Here is a 25,375-nt window from a genome sequence, read left to right as displayed (position 1 = left end):
TCTTTTGCTTTTTCAATGATCCAACAGATGTTGGCAATTTGATCTCTGGTTCCTCTGCCTTTTCTAAATCCAGTTTGAACATCTGAAAGTTTACAATTCATGTACTAATGAAGTCTCTCACTTGGAGAATTTTTAGCATTACTTTACTAGCATGCGAGATGAGTGCAATTGTACAGTAGTTTGAACATTCTTTGGCATTGCCTTTCTTTGGGATTGGAATGAAAACTGACCTTTTCCAGTCCTGTGGCCACTGCTGAGTTTTCCAAATGTGCTGGCATATTGAGTGCAGCACTTTCACAGCATCATCCTTTAGGATTTTAAATAGTTCAACTGGAATTCCATCACCTCCACTAGCTTTGTTCGTAGTGATGCTTCCTAAGGACCAGTTGACTTCGCATTCCAGGATGTCTGGCTCTAGGTGAGTGATCACACCATTGTGATTATCTGGGTCATGAAGATCTTTTTTGTATAGTTCTTCTGTGTATTCTTGCCACCTCTCCTTAATATCTTCTGCTTCTGTTAGGTCCATCCCATTTCTGTCCTTTATGTGCCCATCTTTGCATAAAATGTTCCCTTGGTATCTTTAATTTTCTTGAAGAGATCTCTAGTCTTTCCCATTCTATTGCTTTCCTCTATTTCTTTGCACTGATCATTGAGGAAGGCTTTATCATTCCTTGCTGTTCTTTGGAACTCTGCATTCAGATGGGTTATCTTTCCTTTTCTCCTTTGCCTTTCTCTTCTCTTCTTTTCTCAGCTATTTGTAAGGTCTCCTCAGACAACCATTTTGCCCTTTTGCATTTCTTTTTCTTGGGGATGATCTTGATCACTGCCTCCTGTATAATGTCACAAACCTCAGTCCATAGTTCATCAGGCACTCTATCAGATCTAATCCCTTGAATCTATTTCTCACTTCCACTGTATAATTGTAAGGGATTTGATTTAGGTCATACCTGAGTGGTCTAGTGATTTTCCCTACTTTCTTCAATTTAAGTCTGAATTTGGCAATAAGATCTTTCTTTATTTAGAAAGATGGTCTTATATGAAAAGTGATTATTCATTGCTATGTGTATACATCTTAGGTCACCAAGCAGGTATTGCCATACACCTAATCTCATTTTACAGCATTCTTTGACTGTCCTACCTCAAGGTCAGAAATCATTCACGGCCTTTCCCCCAGGAGGCTCAGTGCTCTGTGGTGACCTAAGTGGGAAGGAAATCCAAAAAGAGGAGATATGTGTATATGTATGGCTGATTCACTTTGCTGTACTGTAGAAACTAACAACATTGCAAAGCAACACTGCTGCTGCTGCTGCTAAGTCGCTTCTGTCATGTTCGACTCTGTGCGACCCCACAGACGGCAGCCCACCAGGCTGCCCCGTCCCTGGGATTCTCCAGGCAAGAACACTGGAGTGGGTTGCCATTTCCTTCTCCAATGCATGAAAGTGAAAAGTGACAGTGAAGTCGCCCAGTCATGTCCAACTCTTCACGACCCCATGGACTGCAGCCTACCAGGCTCCTCCGTCCATGGGATTCTCCAGGTAAGAGTACTGGAGTGGGGTGCCATCACCTTTTCTGAAAGCAATGCTACTCCATTAAAAATTAATTTTTGAGAAAGATACTTTCTTCATTCCCAATATAAGCATTTAAAGCTGCAAATTTCCCTGTAACTGCCATTTTACTTATTAGTTTTGATGTACAATATGATTTTTCCATTCAGTTTTCAACAGTCATCTCTATATTGATTTCTTTATTGATCTATGGGAAAACTAGAAGTATATTTTAAAATTCAAAAATCCAGCAGTTTGGAGCCTTCTGGGGGAAGGTAATGAATGATGATTTCTGACCTTGAGGTACGACAGTCAAAGAGTGCTGTAAACTTAGATTACGCATATGACAATACCTGCTTGGTGACCTAAGATGTATACATATATCTAGGAATAATCAGTTTCTGTAAGTTTTAAAGTATACCTGAAAATAACGTGTGTTCTCGAAATTGGTTGTACAGGTTTTATAATACCACCTTTCTAAACTGTATAATATCATCATTAATTTTTTCTGCTTTATCAATTCACTGAGAGAAATGTATCAAAATCTATGATTATAGGTTTGTCAGCTTCTCCCTATAAAGTCCATTAACTAGTCCTTCATATTTGGAGGTTGTGTCTGTTGGAAGTTCACGGACTGAGAGTCATTTTTCCTAGTGAATTACTCTCGATTATTATTTAATAGGTTTCTTGATTCCCAGCAATGCATTTGCCTTGTCACTTTTGTCTGATGTTAATATTGTTAAGCTACTTTCATTTAACATTTTAACACACCTTTCTCCACCTGTTACTTTCTACTCAAGAGGCAGTGGTTGTTCAGACCTCAGCTCTGACCCTTATGAGCCATGTGACTGGCCAAAGACAACAACATATTTGATATATTCCAATCCACTGCAGTGTAAATCCATTACTTTATAATGATATGAGAAAAAAAAAAAAAGCCATTGGAGCCATCTTTGAAGGATACTGTTAACTGTCTGGTTACTTTGAAAATCGGCAGATACAGGGGGAAACATGCACTATTTTGGCTTCCTTATATGAATTGCACCTCTAGATAACCACATAGTTGATGAGGAGAAGTTTCTTTTTAAGGAAGCATTCTGGCTGATAAATGAAGAAGTATTCCAGAAGTAGTTAAGAAGTAACCAGGTGTCAGCAGAGATGGGGACACACCACCAGTGACAAAGACTCTTTGCCCCATACGAAGAGAATGCATCTGCCCTTGCAGCGAGATCTCACTCCAATTTCCAGGAGAAACAGGGACGACAGGAACACTGCAGAAGCCACCACTGAGCCTTGAAACCAAAGTGCAGGCTCTGGGAGGCTCTAGGGGGCCAGCAACTCTATGACTTCAACAAACAAACTAAAATGAAAAAGCAGGGATGGGAAGGTGATGACAACTACAGGTAGAAAGAGACTCGAGAGGCACACCTTCCCAACATTTGGACCTCAGGTCTTGATTTGAACAAACTACTAAAAATTTTTATAAAGTTATTGGGGAAGTATTAACATTGGCTAGATATTTGCTAATATTAAATCATCATTCTTTTTTGAGTGGGGTAATATTATTGAGTTTCTGTTTCTCAAAAAAAAAAAAAGACTCTAGGGACTTCCCAGGTGGTCCAGTGTCCAAGACTCCGTGCTCCCAATGCAGAGGGCCCGGGTTCAATCCCTGGTCAGGGAACTAGGTCCTGCAAGCCACAACTAAGAGTTTGCATTGCTCAACTAATGATCCCACATGCTGCAGAGGAGCTTGGCAAGCTACAGTCCCTAGGACTGCAAAGAATTGGACATGACTGAAGAGACTTAGCACGCATGCTGCAATGAAGATCAAAGATCCCGCATGCTTCAACTAAATAATAAAATTTTTTAAATGGTTAAAGCTAAAAGGCTTTTTTTAAAAGCCTCTACTCTTTTAGATACACATAAGAGAACATCTAGAGATGAAATTATATGTCTAGGCTATGGTTCAGATAGCCCTGGTTTGGGGAGGGGTCTGGGTGGGATGTCATTGACAATCGTCAGAGCTAATTGGCAGGAGCACTGATTATTCATTGTACTAGTCCCTCAAATTTTGTACCTGTTTGAAGTTTTTCATTTTTCAGCATGTTTTAATTAATAAAACTCACAGACAGAGCTCAGCACTGGGTTCTCTGTATGCCGGACCCCCAGGCTCACCCACATCAAAGGAGCCATCCTTCTGGATCTGGGCGAGGATGTGCGACAGGGAGGCAGAGCTGGTCCTCCCCGCATCGGCCAGCTCCACGAGCTGCAGCCGTGGTGTGGTCTCGGGCGGGAAGCGGTAGAACTGGAACGTGAAGTACACAGTCTGAGGCCATGGCGCTGCCTGCTCATCCTGGGGCACCCTGGATCCAACAACACCCCGAGTCAACCAGGCATCCCTGCGGAGAACTGGGCTTTCATCACATGCTTGCGGGGAGACCGCCTCCTCCACCCCAACAGCAGTCACACCGTAATGTCTGGGAACCCTCTGGGCAGTCCCCTTTCAGGCGTGATGGACAGCCCTGCCCTCGGGGCTACACCAGCACCCGAGGACCAGGCAACACGCTGTCCATGTTGTAACTAAGGACCATAGGCGACCGGCTAAAGCAGAGTTTATAGCATTTGGAAATGGCTGGGGGTGGGTCCCAGCCAGACTGAAACAAAGACACAGAGCATTCCATAATCGCTAAGACTTGATCATAGGTTTCTGCCGGGTCAGAACCACATGGAAGCTTTCCCTCAATGCAAGAAATGCAAAAGCCAGGTAAAGAGTAACAGACGAAATAATCAAGAATTTACCTGCTAAAGGCAAGAAACTGCAGCACTATCTCATTGCCTTGTAGACAGTCCGATTCTTCCTTCTGAGGGCTGAACTTCACGGGGTCTGTAGGGCTCACAGCCTCAACTGGTTGCCTGTTGGCGTCCAGAATCTCGGGAAAGCCAGCGGACTGCAGCAGTGCCAGGGAGGCCCGTGACAGCTTCCCTCCAGAGCTGGAATGGATGGCCCCCTGAGCCAGCCTCCACGAGAAGGCCAACCAAGGGGTGGGACCCAGACAGTCACCTCTCTGGGAAAGCCTGCTGTTCAGGGAGTCACAGGGTCTTGATGCACAGTGCTTGCCTGGGGTCCCTCCCAGACCTGCTCCTCACCTCCTGGTCTGGGTTCCTGCAATGATTGGGGCGTGCACGGGTGTGAAAGGCAGTTCCTGCAAGTGGTCAGCAGCGGACGTTCCCAGGGCTAAGGCTGTCTGGCTCAGGTCAGCCTCCAGGTGAGAGATCCTGCCCTCCAAGGGGAACTCCTGCCAAATACAGTGGGGCCCCAGGTGAGGCCAACAAGAAGCCCCACCCGTAACCAAGGAAGCTGGACGTGGGGCTCATGTGCAGTTGCCCCTGGCACGTGGCAAATGAAAACACAGGAGGCTCAGCTGCACTGCAATCTCAGGTAAGTGGTGAATACATTTAGTATAAGCATGTCCTGGGCAATATCTGGGACATACACTAAAAAGTGATTGTTTATGTGAAATTCTAATTCACCTGGGCATCCTGTATTTTATGAGTTGAAAAGCAACAAGGAAGGAACCACTGATTTTATGAACAGGTCAGTAGCCTGGGAGATGCCTGATGCCTGAGAAGGCAAATTAACATTAAAACCATGTCCGTGAAACAGGAAGATGAAACTGTCTCCAGCAATGCAAGGGAGCCTGTGGGACAGAGCCCTCACATGTACAGACGCTCCCTGTCCCCACGTCAGCCAGTGCTCTAGGCACCCACCTGCATCCACCTCCCACTTCTGTCTAAGTGAAGACCTTATTGGGGTCCAGGCACTCTCTCTAGAGCTGGCTTCCCCAGCTTCTCATTTCATTCAGAAGGAGCCCCAAGTGACTTGGTCGCCAGTAACAGAAGAGATGTAAGATCTTCCTGACTACGTGAGCCCAGGGATATTTTGGAATAAGGCATTTTAGCATGAGGATTTTCAGGTAAGTAATCAACTAGAGCCGCTTTTCTTTGACAGACTTCCAGGACAAGACTGAAGTTGGCAGGTGAACCAGGAAACTCTGTGTGGGTCCCCTAAGGCCAGTGGAAGCAAACAGGCCTATTTGGGCCCATTAGCTCCACTGGAATCCGGGGTGGTGAGCTTCACAGACTCCTCTGGCCTCAGACAGGGAGCCAAGCATCCTGGAGGGGGAGCTGGCAGCTTGGATCAGCCTCTAGCTACATCTCCAAGGAAACTTTTCTTTTTCTCTTGTGTTCAGAGGTCTAAGGGCGCTTTGTCTCCTCGGGTAGAACAAAGCCAGAAATCAAGTCCTGTGGCAGGACCACCTCCCAAACCAAACCCTTGGTCACCAAGACAGATGGTGGAAGATAGCTAGAACCTGGAAAGGAGGAAATCTCCAGCCCCCATCCCTATGCCTGCTTCACAGGGACCCCATGAAGGTCTCGGCCACCTCGCCACGGGCCAGGGCAGCTGGCCAAGACAGAGACTTCAACCGAGTTGGGAGTCTGGAGACGTTCTCAGGAAGGAGGCAGGATAGCAGGAAGGGGCGGGCTACTTACCCCTGGGACCAGAGAGGGCACAGGGCTCCCAGGTGGCTGTGATGAGGGTTTGGCCGAGTGGTGGCGTGGAGCTGGGGATGGTGGGGAAGCCGCCAGCTGGGAAAGCGACAGCTGAAGGGAAGAAAGCTTGGGTGAGACAACAAAGGGCACCCCAGTAACTTCATAGAGCCCCTCCCGCCCTCCCAGCACTGACCCTCCGGGGGAAGGAGGACTCTAATTGTGAGCAAGGTCTCTTGCAGCAAGGTCTGGTCACCAGCTGCTCTGGACCAGGCACTGAGTCTAATTGCTTCTACTCTCATCACCAAGAGCTGCAATTAGGTGATCTCTCCCACACTGCAATATGTGAATAAAAATAGCATTAATAAGGAAAAGCAAGTGGAAGGGAAGCCGGGTTCTCTCCACTCAGGCTGCAGGTCTGGTCTCTGAACTTCTTTGGGTTGCACCCCCATTCCCGGGCTGAACTCCTCCATGACCCCTTCTGACTGTAACCACCTATGTTCCTACGACATGAACCTGCCCATTACGGGATGACCCTGATGGCAACTGATGTGGGCCCTGGAATCCCTGCTCCACCACTTGACTGCCACATGATGCGGGCAAGTCACCTAACTCACTTGGTTAAGCTAAATCACAGGGTTGCTGTGGGAAAGGACTTGGCATGTACCCGACATGCGGTCAGCCTTCCACAGATGGTACACATATGCAGGGAGTGAACGTCAATGTGAAAAGCTGATGTGGGGTGGTGAAGGGCCCTGACCGTACTGAAGACCCATCTCTCAAATCCTGTTTATAATGCAGTACATGTTACAAATGGGACATCTGTCATCAGCAGTGACCATCAGCCCAAGGGTGGCGGTGGCGGTGGCGTGGCGGGTGGTGCTGGTACAGAAAGGACCCAGCACATGAAGAGCTGTTGAGGAAATGGGTGGGGAACCCGGGGGACCCAGGCAGCATCTTGGGGCAGAGAGGAATGTAGGGTCAGCTCAGCTCCCCTGGACCCCAGCAGCTATCCTGAGCCTCTCCATCCTCTGGGGGTGGGCGGTGCTGTTCTGTGGCCCTCCAGCACTCAGAGGCACCATGCCAAACACTGCAGGGGATATGGGGACAGGCCAGCAGGGGCCGGGAGGCTGCCCCGAATGTGTCTTCAGGCAAATGCAACATCCACTCTGATCCAGTTTCCAAGCTGCATGGTGCTCGTTAGAGCCCTGTCCTGGGCCAGCCTCAGATACTGAACAATTTGACTTTTCTAGAAAGTCAGTGTCCAGGATGGTGCTGGCAGACAAGGTCATCAGGAAGACAAACCAGCTCTGATCTCATTCAAACCACGTGGCCAGAGCCAGCCCAGAGCTATGGGCAGACCCATAGCCAGCTCAGGAACCCTGAAGGGTGGCTGTGCACTCCCAGACCAGAGGAGGTCTCTGACGGGCCTGCAGGTCAAGGTCCTGTCCCCACCAGCACCAGCTGCTCAGGGCCCCTGCCCGGCTGCTGCCCAGGGATGCCACAGCCCAGTCAGCACCCTCTCCTAGTAGAGAGGTCAGGAGGGCACACCCCAGGGTCTCAAAAGAAAAACCAAGGCTGACCAGTCCTGAAAGACCATTAGCCACCAAACATAATTGCCAGGGAGAACACATTCTGAGTGTGGAAACAGGCCTTCAACGGCAACAAGAGGATGGTTAACAACCACCGGAGCCTCTGCCCTGACAGCCAGCTCTGGGACCCGCTGCAGAGACAGGCGGGGGTGGTTGAGGACACCCTGGTTGCCATCCCTGGGGGCCCATCCCCTTGGGCTCACCAGGATCCTTCCCAACCACACACGTAAACAGGACACCAAGTGTTCTTAAAGACACCAAGAGGACTTTGCTGCACCCAGAACCTTTGAATACGTGATTTTGGAATTCTGAAGCAGACCTCTCAGGAATAGACTTACCCCTGGTCCCACAGGTGAGTCCTGGGGAGCGGTGAGCCCCTGGGACGGCGATGCTGGTGGGCCTGCGAGGAAGCACAGGGACAGGGAAGGGACATCAAGAGCCCGGCTCAGTCAGGCCTGGTGCACATCTCCCCCAACCCCACCCAAGCGGTAACCAGTGCTACAGCCAGGCAGCGGCCACCACACAGTCTCGCTTGGTGGGCAGACCAGCACGTGCTTCTGGGGTCACTGCCTGCAGGATGGAACCCGAGCTCACTCCCCACTTCCACAGCCTCCTTCTCCTGCTCCTGTGGGCACGCTGCCTGTGCTCAGGGAGATGCGAGGCTCTCGGAAGGCTCACCCTTCCTTCCATCCTCTCACACACCCCTGCCTTCAGGGGGCCGGGCTCTGACGTCTGTCCAGACTGGGACTTCCCCAGCTGGGGCCCACTGCCTGTTTAGTTAAATAAGAAACTTCTACGCAGCCGCGCACACATGGCAAATGCCACGGGTGGGGGCTCTGCTCTCACATCGCTCACGGCCCATCCAAGTCTCACTCACTCTAGGGGTGAGAGTGTGGGCATGTTAGTACCAGGAAGAAGCCAGGCCAGCCCTCCTCAGGGTCCCCAGAGCGAGGGTGACCCTGGGTGATGCCAGGCTGGTCCCCACAGTGCCCAAGACGCCAACCTGTGAAGGGAACAGCCACCCCCATGGCGCCATCTCCACCCGCAGAGCTCGGTCCCCACGTGGAGGTCCAGGGCAGGGTCGGGCAGGGTTTGCCTGCGCTGCTTCCACCCCCATCCCGGGCCCCGCACCCCAGCCCAGAAGCCCAGGCATCACTCGAGTCCCAGAAACCCCCAGCCTCTCGGCACTGAGCTCCTGTGTCTGGGGCCATCACCTCACCATCATCCCGCTCACATCATGTTTCTCCTGCCTTCACCTGCCAGCGCCACCGCCTCCAGCCCACCTGACCCAGGCCCACACTGACAGGGTCCTTCTCACCCACCCGAAGGCCCAGGTGTGACCGGACACCCGTCTGAGGTGACCTGCCTGGTTCCCCTGAGGATCACACCTGCCTCGCGCACCACAGTCCCCTTCACGGGGACCTGACTCTGGCCGCTGCATGTGGACACCACCCCCTCTTGAACTTCAGGACATCCTGAGAAATCACAGCCCTCCCCTAGGTAACTAGCTCTGCTCCAGTCACCCCTACGTGGCCCTGAGGACCCAAGTTTAGCCCTTCCTCCCTCCCCTGTGGTCTCTGCTGCCCACATCCCTGCACAAGAAACCATCAGAATGGCTCACATGCTCCTGAAAATGGAAGCCCTGAAACAAAAGCCGGTCCATCCGTGTGTGGAGCCTGGAAGCAATTAAAAAGCAGGAGGTCGACGGGTGCGTCGTGATGTGGGACTTGCCGAGACAACTGCTTTGCCAGGCACACTGGGCAGCTCAGGGCCCCGCAGTCTCAGGAAGGGCTGAGTCAGCGATTTCACACCACCCGCACCAGTCACGACTGGGTCGGTCACGCCGTGCAGGAGACAGAGAACCTCAAGCTTGCAGCTGCGGCCACTGTGCCCGTCTGAAGATGAATTTCCTGACAACCGATTACTTCCCAGTCAGCCTTCACTCGCTGAAAAGTGCTGTGGACAGAAGCTAAGGTGTCTGGTCCTCTCTCAGTTCAGCTTCTAGAAGCCCAAATGCCCTACACCTGACTAAAAAGGCCACGAAGGGGCTTGCAACCTGCCCCGAACCTGGGCTGTCCGCGTCCCATCGGGTCACACCCCTGCACTGCGCACTTCTCTGCACTGGGCCGGGGGGCAGTGGGTAGACTATGCAGGTCTGAAGCCCACTCATACTCCAGGGCAAGGGGGACTACTTTTCAGTTCAGCCCTTCTCGTGAGTCAAGTGAGTGGGCAAGCTTCACAGAGAGACAGAGAGAAAGTGCACAGACACGTGAGTGCTCAGGTACTGGGCCTGGCAACATCCTCCAGGCTAGAGCAGGCAGAGGCCTCACCTCTGTCTTCCCTGGAAAGGCTGGGGTGGGGGAGTCCCCATGCATGACTACCAGCCAGGAGCCAGCCCTGTGTGAGAGGCAGCATTAAAGCCTTTTGCCCCATGTTACAAGCTGCCTTCCAGAGAACACTTGTGCATGAACACAGCTGTGTATTTGGCTGGGGGTGGTGGGGAGGGTGCTGGGGAAAGGAAAATCAGCCAGCAGGCCCTGACGAAGGGGGGTTGTGGAGGAAAACGCTACCCTGAAGACAGACCTACTTGTGCTTAACCTAAGGGAGAGGCGGTTGTTGCATCCGTGGCAGCTGAGGGTCAGGTCCTGGACCAGGAGGGTGGGGGTCTGGGGATGTTCCAGGATGGGGCCAAACAGCTGGCTCCAAGGGTAAAGGGATGGAAGGGGTCATCACAGCCAAAGACACAATCACCATGATTCAAATAAAAATTCTGAAAAATAGCTTTCCCCATCAGACCTTGAAAATAAAGGATTAGTGTCATGGTACCTAGGACACTAAGAATTTACAAGGCAGACCCATTTGAAAGGCCTTTATTCCTAATTATTTGGCCTTTGAAAGCCATTCTCTTAAGACTTTGATCACAGAAATGGAGGAAGTGAGTAAAGTCTAGGAAGACATAACAGGATGCTGCTTGATGCAGCAGGCATGGGTCTCTGTGCTGAAGGAATCCAGACCTCACGAGGCCGAGAACTGGAAGTGCCCCACCTATTTAATCAGGCCCTAGAGTGGTGAGGAGTGCCAGACGTGCCCAGAGCCCTAGACTAAGCCACCTTCAAGGCCCAGGCTCAGAAGCCTGGGCTCTGAGCTGCTCACTGATGGTCTCCTGCAGAACGCACCCTCAGAGAGCCAGCCCTGACTTCCATCCCCTGGGTGACATCTTTTGCTTTCCCCACCGCTGCCTCATCTTAGGATGACATGTACCAGGGCACAGAGAGGATGTTCCCGAGGGTGTCACCAGCACAAAAGTCAAGAATCTAACTCCTTATTACTCTGGGAAACACCATGATTACATATTATCAATGACCCCTTCTGCTTTTATATCTATTAAGCAAATGCACCAAAATTCCGACACCACCAGAACATTCAAAAGCAAAATGTGGGTTAGGGAGATGCCGAGTTCCAAAAACTGGAGACAGAGGGCCCTCTAGTGGCCCTCTAGTGGCACCCTCTCATGCAGGGTGATGAATGGACCTTTGCTCCCTGGTAATTTTGCAGAAAGAATAAAAAGGACAATTCATAACAGGAAGCCAAAGCACCTCACTTAAAGTGACAGCCGCATATCATTAAGATTTCCAGAGGAACCATATAAGTTGGTAAAATATTGAAGCAGGAGAAGTTTCCATCGTCAGTTAAACACCAGCAGATATTTGTGTCTCCTGTATTAGGTCTTGGGAGGCAGTGTTTTCAAATGCTTGGAACCTGGGGTGAAGGCGATCACATTAATGTGACGTGAATGTGGCAATAAATCCAAATTAAATAAACCAAATGTCCCATCCGTGCAGATCTGCTGGTCCCCGAATGAGAGCTGAAAAGCAGAAGATGCTTCCACAGAGCACCTGCACCAGAGCTCGATTCCTGAGCTCCCAGCAGCACAAGCATCCCCTCCTGTGTGCTGAGAACACGGCAATAAATCTCTGGGGAAAGAACTAAGGGGTGGCAACCAGCACCTCTGAATCCCAGAAAGTCACGCTGCGACTCAGTGAGCCCCACACACGGGAGTAACACACTCGGCCCATCAGCCAGAAAGAGGCTCAGATCATCTTGTGCCCATAGCTAGCTGCCTTGTGGGGAAGCCCTTCCTGGGGGGTGGGGAGGTGTCCCCTGCCGCTTGAACTGCCACAGCGCTCACCATGCCCTGCTCTGTGGCCAGCAGACCCTCTGCAGGTCGAGGTGGTGAGCGTCCAAAGGACAGGCCAGTTCCCACAGTCAGGAGCTCTATTCAATTGAAGACGGGGAAATGCAGGAAAACCTGGTTACAGCTGGAAGGCAACCTTGTGGTAGAGGCAGCTGAGCTCAGGGAAAGACACGGGACATGAAACTAGGCCCTCGATCCATCGGGTGGCCACCTGAATTCACCCTCTCTTTGAGAGCAGGACCAAGAGATGGTTTCCCTTTGGGGATCACCCTCCCAGCCCTTAATCCTGGGGTCAGCAGGGCTGGAAGTCTGAGCCATCCCGACAGAATGTGTGACCCAGGACAGATGGCCCCTGCCCACATCCCAGTCATTCAGGGTAAAGACAGGGGATGCAGCCGAGTGGGGGACTCCATCTCGGGACTCTGACCGGACAACTGGACAACAGAAGTTCTTCATGCTGGGATTCCTAAGCCCAGGGATGACAGAGAAGCTCCCAGAGCCACCCTGTAAGGAAACCCTGCCAGGAAGGAAGCCAACAGGGACAGGGTGCGGGAGACAGACAGACACACCAAGTCTTCACCACATCACTTAAGTGCCAGGATATAGCCAAGACTCACATGCTCAACAGCCATCTTTTCCTATACTGTATGTATATCCCATTGGTTCTGTTCTTTAGAGAACCCTGACTAAATGCTCATTTTACCCATCTTGTTGCTGTTGTTCAATCACTAAGTTGTGTCTGACTTTTTACGACCCCATGGTGTGCAACATCCCAGGCTTCCCTATCTTTCACTACTTTCTGGAGTTTGTCCAAATTGGCCCACTGGTCAAATCTGACCCACAATCTGTGCTTATAAATAAAGTTTTATTAGAACACAAGCATGCTTGTTCATTGACACACCCTCAATGGCTTTCACCAGCAGAGATGAGTAGCCATGACAGAGGTCATCTGGCCCACAAAGCCTAAAATATTTCCTATCTGGCCTTAAAGTCTGCTGACCTCTGCCAGAGATGGAGCTCAAATATGGAAAGAGAAACATAAATCCTGAACATAAGTTAATCAAATCAGGACAGGCCTAACTGTCAAGCTGCCCGCCCACCATTCTCTACCTTATTCTCTAAGAGGAACAGTAGCCCGCCAGGCTCCTCTTCCAAGGAATTCTCCTGCCAAGAATACTGCAGGGGGTAGCCAGCCCGACTCCAGGGTATCTTCCCGACGTAAGGATCAAACCCAGATCTCCAGTATTGCAGGAGGATTCTTTACCATCTGAGTCATCAGGGAAGCCCCTTTATTTTTAGACCAGTTTCATATTCACAGCAACTGTGAGCAGAAAGGACAGAGAATTCCCACGTATTCCCTGCCCCACAGACACACAGCTTCCTCCACTATCAACACCCCACACCAGAGTGGGACAGCATTCTTTTTGCTGGTCTTTGTTTGTTTATTGTCTCTTTTTATTTTTTTTAATTTTTATTTTTACTTTATTTTACGTTACAATACTGTATTGGTTTTGCCATACATTGACATGAACCCCCCTCCCACCTCCCTCCCCATAACATCTCTCTGGGTCATCCCCGTGCCAGCCCCAAGCATGCTGTATCCTGCATCGGACACAGACTGACGATTCGATTCTTACATGATAGTATACATATTACAATGCCATTCTCCCAAATCATCCCACCCTCTCCCTCTCCCTCAGAGTCCAAAAGTCTGCTATACACGTCTATGTCTTTTTTGCTGTCTTGCATACAGGGTCATCACTGCCATCTTTCTAAATTCCATATATATGTGTTAGTATACTGTATTGGTGTTTTTCTTTCTGGCTTACTTCACTCTGTATAATCGGCTCCAGTTTCATCCATCTCATCAGAACTGATTCAAATGTATTCTTTTTAACAGCTGAGTAATACTCCATTGTGTATATGTACCACAGCTTTCTTATCCATTCATCTGCTGATGGACATCTAGGTTGTTTCCATGTCCTGGCTATTTTAAACAGTGCTGCGATGAACATTGGGGTACATGCGTCTCTTTCAATTCTGGTTTCCTCAGTGTGTATGCCCAGCAGTGGGATTGCTGGGTCATAAGGTAGTTCTATTTGCAATTTTTTAAGGAATCTCCACACTGTTCTCCATAGTGGCTGTACTAGTTTGCATTCCCACCAACAGTGTAGGAGGGTTCCCTTTTCTCCACACCCTCTCCAGCATTTATTGCTTGCAGATTTTTGGATCGCAGACATTCTGACCGGTGTGAAGTGGTACCTCATTGTGGTTTTGATTTGCATTTCTCTAATAATGAGTGATGTTGAGCATCTTTTCATGTGTTTGTTAGCCATCCGTATGTCTTCTTTGGAGAAATGTCTATTTAGTTCTTTGGCCCATTTTTTGATTGGGTCCTTTATTTTTCTGGAATTGAGTTGTATAAGTTGCTTGTATATTTGTGAGATCAGTTGTTTGTCAGTTGCTTCATTTGCTATTATTTTCTCCCATTCAGAAGGCTATCTTTTCACCTTGCTTATATTTTCCTTTGTTGTGCAGAAGCTTTTAATTTTAATTAGATCCCATTTGTTTATTTTTGCTTTTATTTCCAGAATTCTGGGAGGTGGATCATAGAGGATCCTGCTGTGATTTATGTCAGAGAGTGTTTTGCCTATGTTCTCCTCTAGGAGTTTTATAGTTTCTGGTCTTACATTTAGATCTTTAATCCATTTTGAGTTTATTTTAAATGTGACCTCTGTGAGGACAGGAGCCTGGAAGTTTACCTGGACATTACAGACTCTCAGTAGGGTTTTCTGAATGGATGGGGTACGGGGGTCAGTGGTGAGCAAACCTATGTGAATGAACACTCCTTCACTTTCTCTCAAAGTGGTTAATAAGAAATGCTGGGAGCAGGGCCAACACCGAGCTCTGCAGCCAGGCAGGAATCCACTTCCCTGGATGGCAGCACAGGCACAGGTGTGCACCCATCAAGGACTCTGGAGTCAACAGTGCAGTTCAGTTCAGTTCAGTCGCTCAGTCGTGTCCGACTCTTTGCAACCCCATGAATCACAGCACGCCAGGCCTCCCTGTCCATCACCAACTCCCGGAGTTCACTCAGACTCACGTCCATCGAATCCGTGATGCCATCCAGCCATCTCATCCTTGGTCGTCCCGTTCTCCTCCTGCCCCCAATCCCTCCCAGCATCAGAGTCTTTTCCAATGAGTCAACTCTTCACATGAGGTGGCCAAAGTATTGGAGCTTCAGCTTTAGCATCATTCCTTCCAATGAACACCCAGGACTGATCTCCTTTAGGATGGACTGGTTGGATCTCCTTGCAGTCCATGGGACTCTCAAGAGTCTTCTCCAACAACACAGTTCAAAAGCATCAATTCTTCGGCGCTCAACTTCCTTCACAGTCCTACTCTCACATTCATACATGACCACTGGAAAAACCATAGCTTTGACTAGACGGACCTTTGTTGGCAAAGTAATGTCTCTGCTTTTCAATATGCTATCTCTATCTAGGTTGGTCATAACTTTTCTTCCAAGGAGTAAGCATCTTTTAATTTCATGGCTGCAATCACCATCTGCCGTAATTTTGGAGCCCAAAAAAATAAAGTCTGACACTGTTTCCACTGTTTCCCCATCTATTTCCCATGAAGTGATGGGACCAGATGCCATGATCTTCGTTTTCTGAATGTTGAGCTTTAAGCCAACTTTTTCACTCTCCTCTTTCACTTTCATTGAGAGGCTTTTTAGTTCCTCTTCACTTTCTGCCATAAGGGTGGTGTCATCTGCATATCTGAGGTTATTGATATTTCTCCTGGCAATCTCGATTCCAGCTTGTGCTTCTTCCAACCCAGCGTTTCCCATGATGTACTCTGCCTATAAGTTAAATAAGCAGGGTGACAATTTACAGCCTTGACATACTCCTTTTCCTCTTTGGAACCAGTCTGTTGTTCCATGTCCAGTTCTAACTGTTGCTTCCTGACCTGCATATAGGTTTCTCAAGAGGCAGGTCAGATGGTCTGGTATTCCCATCCCTTTCCGAATTTTCCACAGTTTATTGTGATTCACACAGTCAAAGGCTTTGGCATAGGCAATAAAGCAGAAATAGATGTTTTTCTGGAACTCTCTTGCTTTTTCCATGATCCAGCGGATGTTGGCAATTTGATCTCTGGTTCCTCTGCCTTTTCTAAAACCAGCTTGAACATCCAAAAGTTCATGGTTCACGTATTGCTGAAGCCTGGCTTGGAGAATTTTGAGCATTACTTTACTAGCATGTGAGATGAGTGCAATTGTGTGGTACTTTAAGCATTCTTTGGCATTGCCTTTCTTTGGGATTGGAATGAAAACTGACCTTTTCCAGTCCTGTGGCCACTGCTGAGTTTTCCAAATTTGCTGGCATATTGAGTGCAGCACTTTCACAGCACCATCTTTCAGGATTTGAAATAGCTCAACTGGAATTCCATCACCTCCACTAGCTTTGTTCGTAGTGATGCTTTGTAAGGCCCACTTGACTTCACATTCCAGGATGTCTGGCTCTAGGTGAGTGATCACACCATCGTGATTATCTGGGTCATGAAGATCTTTTTTGTACAGTTCTTCTGTGTATTCTTGCCACTTCTCCTTAATATCTTCTGCTTCTGTTAGGTCCATACCATTTCTGTCCTTTATCGAGCCCATCTTTGCATGAAATGTTCCCTTGGTGTCTCTAATTTTCTTGAAGAGATCTCTAGTCTTTCCCATTCTGTTCTTTTCCTCTATTTCTTTGCATTGATTGCTGATGAAGGCTTTCTTATCTTTCCTTACTCTTCTTTGGAAGTCTGCATTCAGATGTTTATATTTTTCCTTTTCTCCTTTGCTTTTCGCCTCTCTTCTTTTCACAGCTATTTGTAAGGCCTCCTCAGACAGCCATTTTGCTTTTTCCATTTCTTTTCCATGGGGATGGTCTTGATCCCTATCTCCTGTACAATGTCACAAACCTCAGTCCATAGTTCATCAGGCACTCTATCAGATCTAGTCCCTTAAATCTATTTCTCACTTCCACTATATAATCATAAGGAATTTGATTTAGGTCATACCTAAATGGTCTAGTGGTTTTCCCTACTTTCTTCAATTTAAGTCTGAATTTGGCAATAAGGAGTTCATGATCTGAGCAACAGTCAGCTCCTGGTCTTGTTTTTGCTGACTGTATAGAGCTTCTCCACCTTTGGCTGCAAAGAATATAATCAATCTGATTTCGGTGTGGAGTCAACTGTAAGTCTGCACAAATGTTGCGTTTGCTCCCGATCTGGTGGTTGCCTTGTTTCCACTGAGATTTGGGATCTGTATTTATTTGGGCCAGTGGTTGAGAGAGGTTATGAACATGTGGCCACTGCCCACCGATGCTGCCCGCTGGGAGGATGACAAGATCAGTGTGGCTGACAGCCAGTATGAAGCATGTGCCCCGTTTCCAGGCAGTCCTAAGCACCTTGACTGATCTTCACTCATCTGACCCTCTCTACAATTCCTGACAGCCTCTTCTCATTTTTCTTTCCAGTTGTTTATCTCCTCCTTGTTGACCTTCCCATCATCATTCTTCTTTCTAATCTTCTCATTCCTTCAATTAATTTTTAATGGTTTTACTTACTGCAAATATCTTTCAGTCTGAGGAACTGCTTTTTAACTTTGTTTATGGAATCTTCTCTCTTAGAAAATTTTCTTTATATGTTAACATAATCACATTTCTCAATCTTCTCTTTTTGGTTTACACTTTATCTTGTTTAAGGAAGCCTTCCCAACTCCAGGGTCATAAAAACATTCTCCAATTTCTTCCTAAGACTCCTCAAGTGTTCTTTTTCATCGAAATAGTCCTTTCATCCATCTACTTTATAACTGAGGACACTGAGGGACAGACACATGAAGCCACCGGCCTAGCATCATCCAGCTGGCAAGTCTGATTTGTCTTCAAAGCCACTTGCACGCCACTATGTGTCCACTTCCTTGCAGAAACCACCACACTTTCAGAACTCAGAACACCGGTGTGAAGGTTCAGACATAACAATATGCAGAGACCTATCTCAGTATCGTGGCTGCTGTGCAGCACCCACTGTCCAAAGAGACCAGCTCACTCCTCCATCCCCCGACCGGGGCACAGGTGGGTCGTTCCTGCACTGCAGCCATGAGACATGGAGGCCTTTGTGAGCACCCTCATCCAGGCCCCGGGCCACAGGACTAGCTCCTCTCTGCAACAGGTGCCTAGAAATGGCAGTCCTCTGCTGTCAGGCACTAACTGTATGTGTGCACGTGTGTGTGCTCAGTCGCTCAGGTGTGTCCGGCTCTTTGCAACCCCATGGACTGTAGCCCACCAGGTTTCTGTCCGTGGGATTTCCCAGGCAAATACTGGAGTGGGTTGCCGTTTTATCCTCCAGGGGATCTTCCCAACCCAGGGTACTAACTAAACACTACAAAATTGCTCTTCAAAGTGGTCTGGATACTTCAAAGTGGTCCCTCTCGGCGTGGTGGGAGGTCCTCTTTTCCCAAATTCTCAACCTCATGCTGTCATTCAGCCAGCTCTTTCCAACACAAGGGAAATGAAATGAGTTCTCATTTTCATTTTCATTTCTCTGATTACTAGTGAAATTGAGCACTTTTTCATACATTTTGGTTATTCTGGTTTCTCCTCTGTGAACTCCTTTTTCATATCCTTTGACCATTTTTCTGTCTTGTCTTTTATTATTCCTTATTGATTTGGGACAGCTCTTTTTATCATTTTTGTTCTCTCTAAACTTCTAATTAAAATTTCTAAAGTTCGGTCTTGTAACCCGTCCAGAATTTATGGTTTGTTATTCTTGTTCAGTCACCAAGTCGTGTCTGACTCTTTGCAACCCCAGAGACTGCAGTATTGCAGCTTTCGCTGTCCTTCACCATCTCCCAGAGTTTATTCAAATTCATGTCCATTGAGCCGGTGATGCTATCCAAACATCTCATCCTCTGCCACCCCCTTCTCCTCCTGCCTTCAATCTTTCCCAGCATCAGGGTCTGACCTACTTGCAGTCTGAGGTATGATTTGTATACAATATGAAATTAGGATCTGATTTTCTATTTTCCACAAGGACAGCCAGTACAATGCTGTTAATTGACTGGTGTGCGCTTACTCCCATGGTGGGCGGCATAATAGCAAGCCTCCAACCCAAAGTGTCCACATTCTAATTACCAGAACCATAACTATGTTGTATTAACACTGCCAAGGGAACCAAGGTTGCAGATGGAACTAAGGTTGCTTATCAGCTGACCTTGAGATGCAGAGACTGCCCTGGATGGTAGGGGAGGGGATGGGGGTGCAGTAGGCAATGCAACTATGACAGTCCTGATGACTGAAAGGGAAGCCGGAGGGAGAATCAAAGAGAGATTTAAAACATAACTCTGGGACTTCCCTGGCATTCCAGTGGCTAAGACTCTGAGCTCCCAGTGCAGGGGGCACCAGTTTGATCCCTGGTCAGGCAACTAGATCTAGCATGCCACATGGCCAAAAATAAATAAACTAAATTAAATGTAACTCTGCTGCCTCTGAAGATGGAAGCAGGGGCCAAAGGTGCAGCTAGTCCCTGGGAGCTGGAAAAGGCAGGGAGACAGATTCTCCTCCAGAGCCTACAGCAAGAACACAGCCCCAAGACCTGGATTTTAGCCTATGAGACCTCTGGACTTCTGATGTCCAGAAATGTGGGGTAGTAAGCTCATGCTGTTTTAAGCAACCAAACTTATAGTAATTTGTTATAATAATTCAAGGAAAGCAATATGTCTTTATCTATAATTTGTCATATATCACACTTTTTATCTTGTCCCGTTATCTACTGATCTGTATCTGTAGCAGTGTCACACTGTTCTAGTTACTATAATTTTATGCTAAGTCTGCAAGTGAAGAAAGGGGAAGCCTCTCTTCTTCACAGTTGCCTTGGCCATTCTTGAATGGACTTCCCTGGTGGCTCAGGGGTAAAGAATCTGCCTGCAATGCAGAGACCCGGGTTCGATCCCTGGGTTGGGAAGATCCCCTGGAGAAGGGAAAGGCTACCCCCTCCAGTATTCTTGCCTGGAGAATCGCCATGGACAGAGGAGCCTGGTGGGCTACAGTCCACAGGGTCGCAAAGAGTTGGACACAACTGAGTGACTAAGCATACATACACACATACGCACACATTCTTGAATATGTAATTCTTTAATTTAAAAAGAAAAGAGTACATCTTAAAAGAAAATAAATGCAGTGCACAGCAGAGATGCTTTCTAGGGAGAGGGTGTGAGCCAGAACTCAAAATCATGAAGCAGTGATTAGCGAATCACAAGCAGCACAAAGCAGCAAGGAAAAGCTTCAAAACCACTGGACTTATCACCCCTGGGGTGGAGGATTTCAACAGCCTAGAAACTGTCAACAGCAGGCAAAAACTTTACTTCTGATCAAATTCATTCCCCTGACTGAAACAAAAATTATTTAACTAACAAAATACACAAGACAACAGTTTTAATGACATTGGAATTCAGGCAAGAAATGGTCCTAAGGAACTGGAAACAAAGAAGTAAGCCCTCCGATGGTCCCAAAATAAACATGTTGAGTGATTTTGCAGATTGCAGTGCAGGAAAGGGGAACGCAGAGCACAGTGGACCCTAATCGGAAGGCCGGGCTAAGAGTTCAAGGAGACCAAAGAAACTGAAGCTTGCAGGGCTGAGCACAGACAGGAGAGGGGCACAGAGAGGCAGCTCCCGCCACTTACAGAGGGTCCCTCTAGGATTCAGCAGGTCACTGACTGCGAAACTACCGAAGGATGGGGAAAGAATCACCCCCAAAATTAGAAGGACCAGTATCCTGTGCTCACATGGGGCCAGAAAGAGGCCATTCTCATAGATGTGAACTTCATAATTCAAGGACATCAGGCAAAGTACTGAAGGAGGTCTTCTCACTTAGTGAGGAGTAATTAGCTCTAGACTAAATGCCTATGGGGTCCCATCTCACAACTCTTAAAGGCCTAAATGACAACCCTAAATGACGAAATAATTTCTAAAGTTCGGAAGTGTTTACTAGCTACCTGGACTTCCCTGCATGTCCAGTGGTTAAGACTCCAAGTTTCCACTGCAGAGGGAACTAAGAGCCCACATGCCATGGGGTGTGGCAAAAATATATATATATATATTTGTCAACTATAAAAATATTTAGCAACCAAAAGGAGAAAACTCACAATATCTGGAATCCAATCAAAAGTTATTGACCATAGAGAAGGTGGAAGATACAACCCAAATCAGGACAAAAATCAATCAATCAAAACTAATGCACAGCTGACCAAGATTTTAGAATTGGCAAACAAGGATATTAAAGTAGTGACAAACTTTGTAATGTTGTGTCCAGATTCTGGTACCTTGAAACTAAACTTAGTTAAAATGAGAATTACTATATGGGTCATTTCACACGATAAAATACTGGAATTTTAATTTTAATTGTTGCACAGGTCTAAGTTCATCTACCTCTGCTACCTTAGGAGAGGAACAAAAAAGCATAAGTTTATCAGTAGTTATACCTGTATTTCACTTCTGGAGATGAAAACGACAATATCTTTGAGGAGGATGCACTGGGTGGGATTCATGGCTGATCAGATGCTGCAGAAGAAAAGACGAGTGACCCTGAAGATGCAGCAATACAAAGTATCTAGGCCTGGAGCACAGAGAGAAAAGACCACAGGTAAAGCTGAGCAGAAGCTCAGCAGGGTGGGACTTCTCACAGCTTTGCCACCTGATAGAGCCATGACCGGGAGCCTCAAGGGAGAAGAGAGAGGAAGACAGAGAAAATAATCGAAGAAGGAATGATCAAAATTGTCCCAACTTTGATTTAAAAAAAAAAAAAGAACAGAGATCCAAGAAGTTCCATGAACACCCCCAAAACTAGTTAAAGGACCATTTTGGGAGACAAAGATAGCAGCACACTAGAGAGTGGGACTGTGAAGAAAGCTGAGCGCCGAAGAATTGATGCTTTCGAACTGTGGTGTTGGAGAAGACTCTTGAGAGTCCCATGGACTGCAAGGAGATCCAACCAGTCCATTCTGAAGGAGATCAACCCTGGGATTTCTTTGGAAGGAATGATGCTAAAGCTGAAACTCCAGTACTTTGGCCACCTCATGCGAAGGGTTGACTCATTGGAAAAGACTTTGATGCTGGGAGGGACTGGGGGCAGGAGAAGAAGGGGATGACCGAGGATGAGATGGCTGGATGACATCACTGACTCAATGGACGTGAGTCTGAGTGAACTCCGGGAGATGGTAATGGACAGGGAGGCCTGGCGTGCTGCGATTCATGGGGTCGCAAAGAGTCGGACACGACTGAGCAACTGAACTGAACTGAACTGAAGGGACTCCTCTGGAAGTCCATGCTCCCAAGGAAAGGGGCCCAGGTTCGATCCCTGGTCAAGGAACTAGATCCTGCATGCTGCAACTAAGACCCAGTGTTGCCAAATAAATAAATTAAAATAAATATTTTAAATAATAATAAATAAATCTCCTCCAAGCCCCACATGAAAACAGACAGGGCAGCTGGGAAAGCAAACACAGAGCCCACAGGCCATGCTGACAGCCAGTCAGGCTGGAGAAGCCAACAGGGTCATCCTGTCCTGGCTGACGGTGAATTCAATTAGAAGGCCTTCACACAAGCTGTCTGTTTCCAGCTGGCATAACTATACCAAAGTTCAACACGTGGAAATTCCTTTCCAGAAAAAGTACATATTATTTTTCCATTAACGATAGCTGTAGAGGTTTCTTCTCTAAGAAAATGATCTCTTCAGGTATTTCTAAGGACCAAAGTAAACTATATTTATTACTTTGAACTGCATTTATTACATTTCACTACTGTCCTTTTGGGCTTCCCAAGTGGCGTTAGTGGTAAAAAAAACCTTCCTGCCAAAACAGGAGATGTAACAGATTTGTGTTCGATCCTCAGGTCAGGAAAATCCCCTGGAGGAGGGCATGGAAACCCACTCCAGTATTCTTGCCTGGAGAATCCCATGGACAGAGGAACCTGGTGGACTATATATAGTCCATAGGGTCACAAAAAGTTGGACACAACTGAAGCGACTTAGCATGCACAGCACACATTATCCTTTTGAATAGCTTAATTAAAAACCAGAATAATCATGTTTATATCAAATCAGGAAATGCACATATTTTATAATTTAGGATACTATCTTTCTTTCATACTGACATTTCTTAGAGGTTGGCATTTGTTTTATTTTTAAAATGTATTCTGAATATGTCAAAGAAAGGAAGATACTAGAGTTAAAGAAGGGAATGGGTTTGACCTTTTGGTATTTTTTAACTATGTATTCTGCACTTTCAATGCATTTAACTTTATCCAATAAAACTGTAAATTCATTCTAAACTAACTCTGGTGGAAAACACATGCCTGCCACCCACCATTCCAGGGGATTCTGGCAGATATTCCGGCAACTTCTCAAGTACAAGCAGTGCTATACATTTCAGTACCATTTGTGTGTGTGTGTGTGTGTGTGTGTGTGTGTGTGTGTGTGTGTGTGTGTGTTAGTTGCTCAGTCGTGTCGGACTCTTCGCAATTCCACGGACTATAGCCCACCAGGCTCCTCTGTCCATGGGATTCTCCAGGCAAGAATACTGGAGTGGGTTGTCATTCCCTTCTCCAGAGGATCTTCCTAACCCAAGGATCGAATCCAGGTTTCTGGCACTGCAGGCAGATTATTTACCACTGAGTCACCTGGGAAGCCCATCACTTACATAAGATGTAATTATACCTGAGAACATTCTGATAAGCACAAAAAACTGGAGAAAATAAAACAATTAAAAACAACAAATGCACTTCCTTTTTGAGGAAAAAGGAAAATGCTTAATAATACAGTTTGTCCCGAAGCAATAAACTATCAAGTTTTGGTTTCTGAGTATTTTTAAACGTCTCAGAAAATCCTGGAGGACCATGAAGATGAAGGCCAACACATTGAGTCCCAGGACAGAGACACAACTGCGCTGCTGCCACCAACTGTGAGGTTAAAGTCAATGAGACCAGTTGCGAAAAACCAGAATCTCAACTGATAAAAAGTCACTCCCAAACAACAGACTCACTGGCGCCTTTGCACAGCATCCAGGACCTGCTGCCCAAGAGACACTGGCCAGCCCTCCCTAGATACCCAGCAGCATCCATCAGCAGAAAGCCATCTGGATGGAGGACAGATGGACACTCAGCTCCCCTCTAGGGCTTCCACATTTCCTCATCTCCTACCTTTCTGACTTTCTAACAGCCTAACTGCCCATGATTGAGAATGTTCCTTCAGCCAGTGAGATCCTTAGGAGCCAAGAGCTCGGTGCTCTTTCAACCCTCCTGCTAACCTCCCTCTGTTCTCACCACAGGTGGGATTCCCCACCAGGACGCTGGCTTCCTGTCCCTGGGGATAAACTAAGAGCCCCTGAACATAAGGTACCAGCCTCAGCAGAAGGAGCTGTTGCAGCCAACATGAAGCTGACAGAGGCAGTCACACACATGGGGACGGGGATGTTGCCATGCATGGAGGAGCATTACTTCCTCCATCATCGACAGCCCTCCATCCCTTTTTTAAAGCCACATTCTGAAGTTGTGGCCTCCCCGCTCCCAGATTGCACACCAAGGAAATAAAAATCACTTTTTAAAAACAACAAACTAAAAAAAAATAAAAAATAAAAACAACAAACTCAAGGCTACATGAACAGTGCAACATAAAGCTGGCAGAAAAGCTATGACAAACCTAGTGAAAGGGAAAGTGTCAGTTGCTCAGTCATGTCCAACTCTTTTTGACCCTGTGGACTATAGCCTGCCAGCTCCTCTGTCCATCGAATTCTCCAGGCAAGAATACTGGAGTGGGTAGCCATTCCCTTCTCTAGGGGGATCTTCCCAACCCAGGGATTGAACCCGGGTCTCCCGCATTGCAGGCAGATTCTTTACCATCTGAGCCATCAGAGAAGCCTAGACAGCATATTAAAAAGGAGACATCACTTTGCCGACAAAGGTCCATCTAGTCAAAGCTATGGTTTTTCCAGTAGTCATATACAGATGCGACAGCTGTACCACAAAGAAGGCTGAGCACCAAAGAATTGATGCTTTCAAACTGTGGTGCTGGAGAAGACCCTTGAGAGTCCCTTGGACTACAAGGAGATCAAACCAGTCAATCCTAAAGGAAATCAACCCTGAATATTCATTGGAAGGACTGATGCTAAGGCTGAAGCTCCAATCCTCTGGCCACCTGATGTAAAGAGCTGACTCACTGGAAAAGACCCTGATCCTGGGAAAGATTGAAGGCAGGAGGAAAAGGAGGTGGCAGAGGATGAGATGGTTAGATAGCCTCACCAACTCAATGGACATGAATTTGAGCAAACTCTGAAAGACAGTGAAGGACAGAGGAGTCTGGCATGCTATAGTCCATGGAGTTGCATACAGTCTTAGCGACTGATATGACTTAGCAACTGAACAACAACCGTAAAGCTGGCAGTCCGTGGCTGTCAGC

At 47.4% G+C, this 25,375-nt stretch overlaps 1 long non-coding RNA gene across 1 annotated transcript in view; it reads right to left on the bottom strand.

Moving 5' to 3' along the window:
- Positions 1 to 25,375, bottom strand: part of NPHP4 — a 146,504-nt gene that overhangs the window by 51,672 nt on the left and 69,457 nt on the right. Inside the window, exons 13-17 of the long non-coding RNA XR_001919296.1 lie at positions 8,026 to 8,087; positions 6,099 to 6,209; positions 4,695 to 4,843; positions 4,347 to 4,538; positions 3,723 to 3,910 (exon numbers count right to left, since the gene is read on the bottom strand). This is a non-coding gene — a long non-coding RNA (nephrocystin 4). The remainder of the gene's footprint in view (positions 1 to 3,722; positions 3,911 to 4,346; positions 4,539 to 4,694; positions 4,844 to 6,098; positions 6,210 to 8,025; positions 8,088 to 25,375) is intronic.

Source organism: Capra hircus, chromosome 16 (genome assembly GCF_001704415.2).
Source record: "Capra hircus breed San Clemente chromosome 16, ASM170441v1, whole genome shotgun sequence".
Classification (NCBI taxonomy): domain Eukaryota; kingdom Metazoa; phylum Chordata; class Mammalia; order Artiodactyla; family Bovidae; genus Capra; species Capra hircus.
This window is presented reverse-complemented; position numbering and strand designations above follow the sequence as displayed.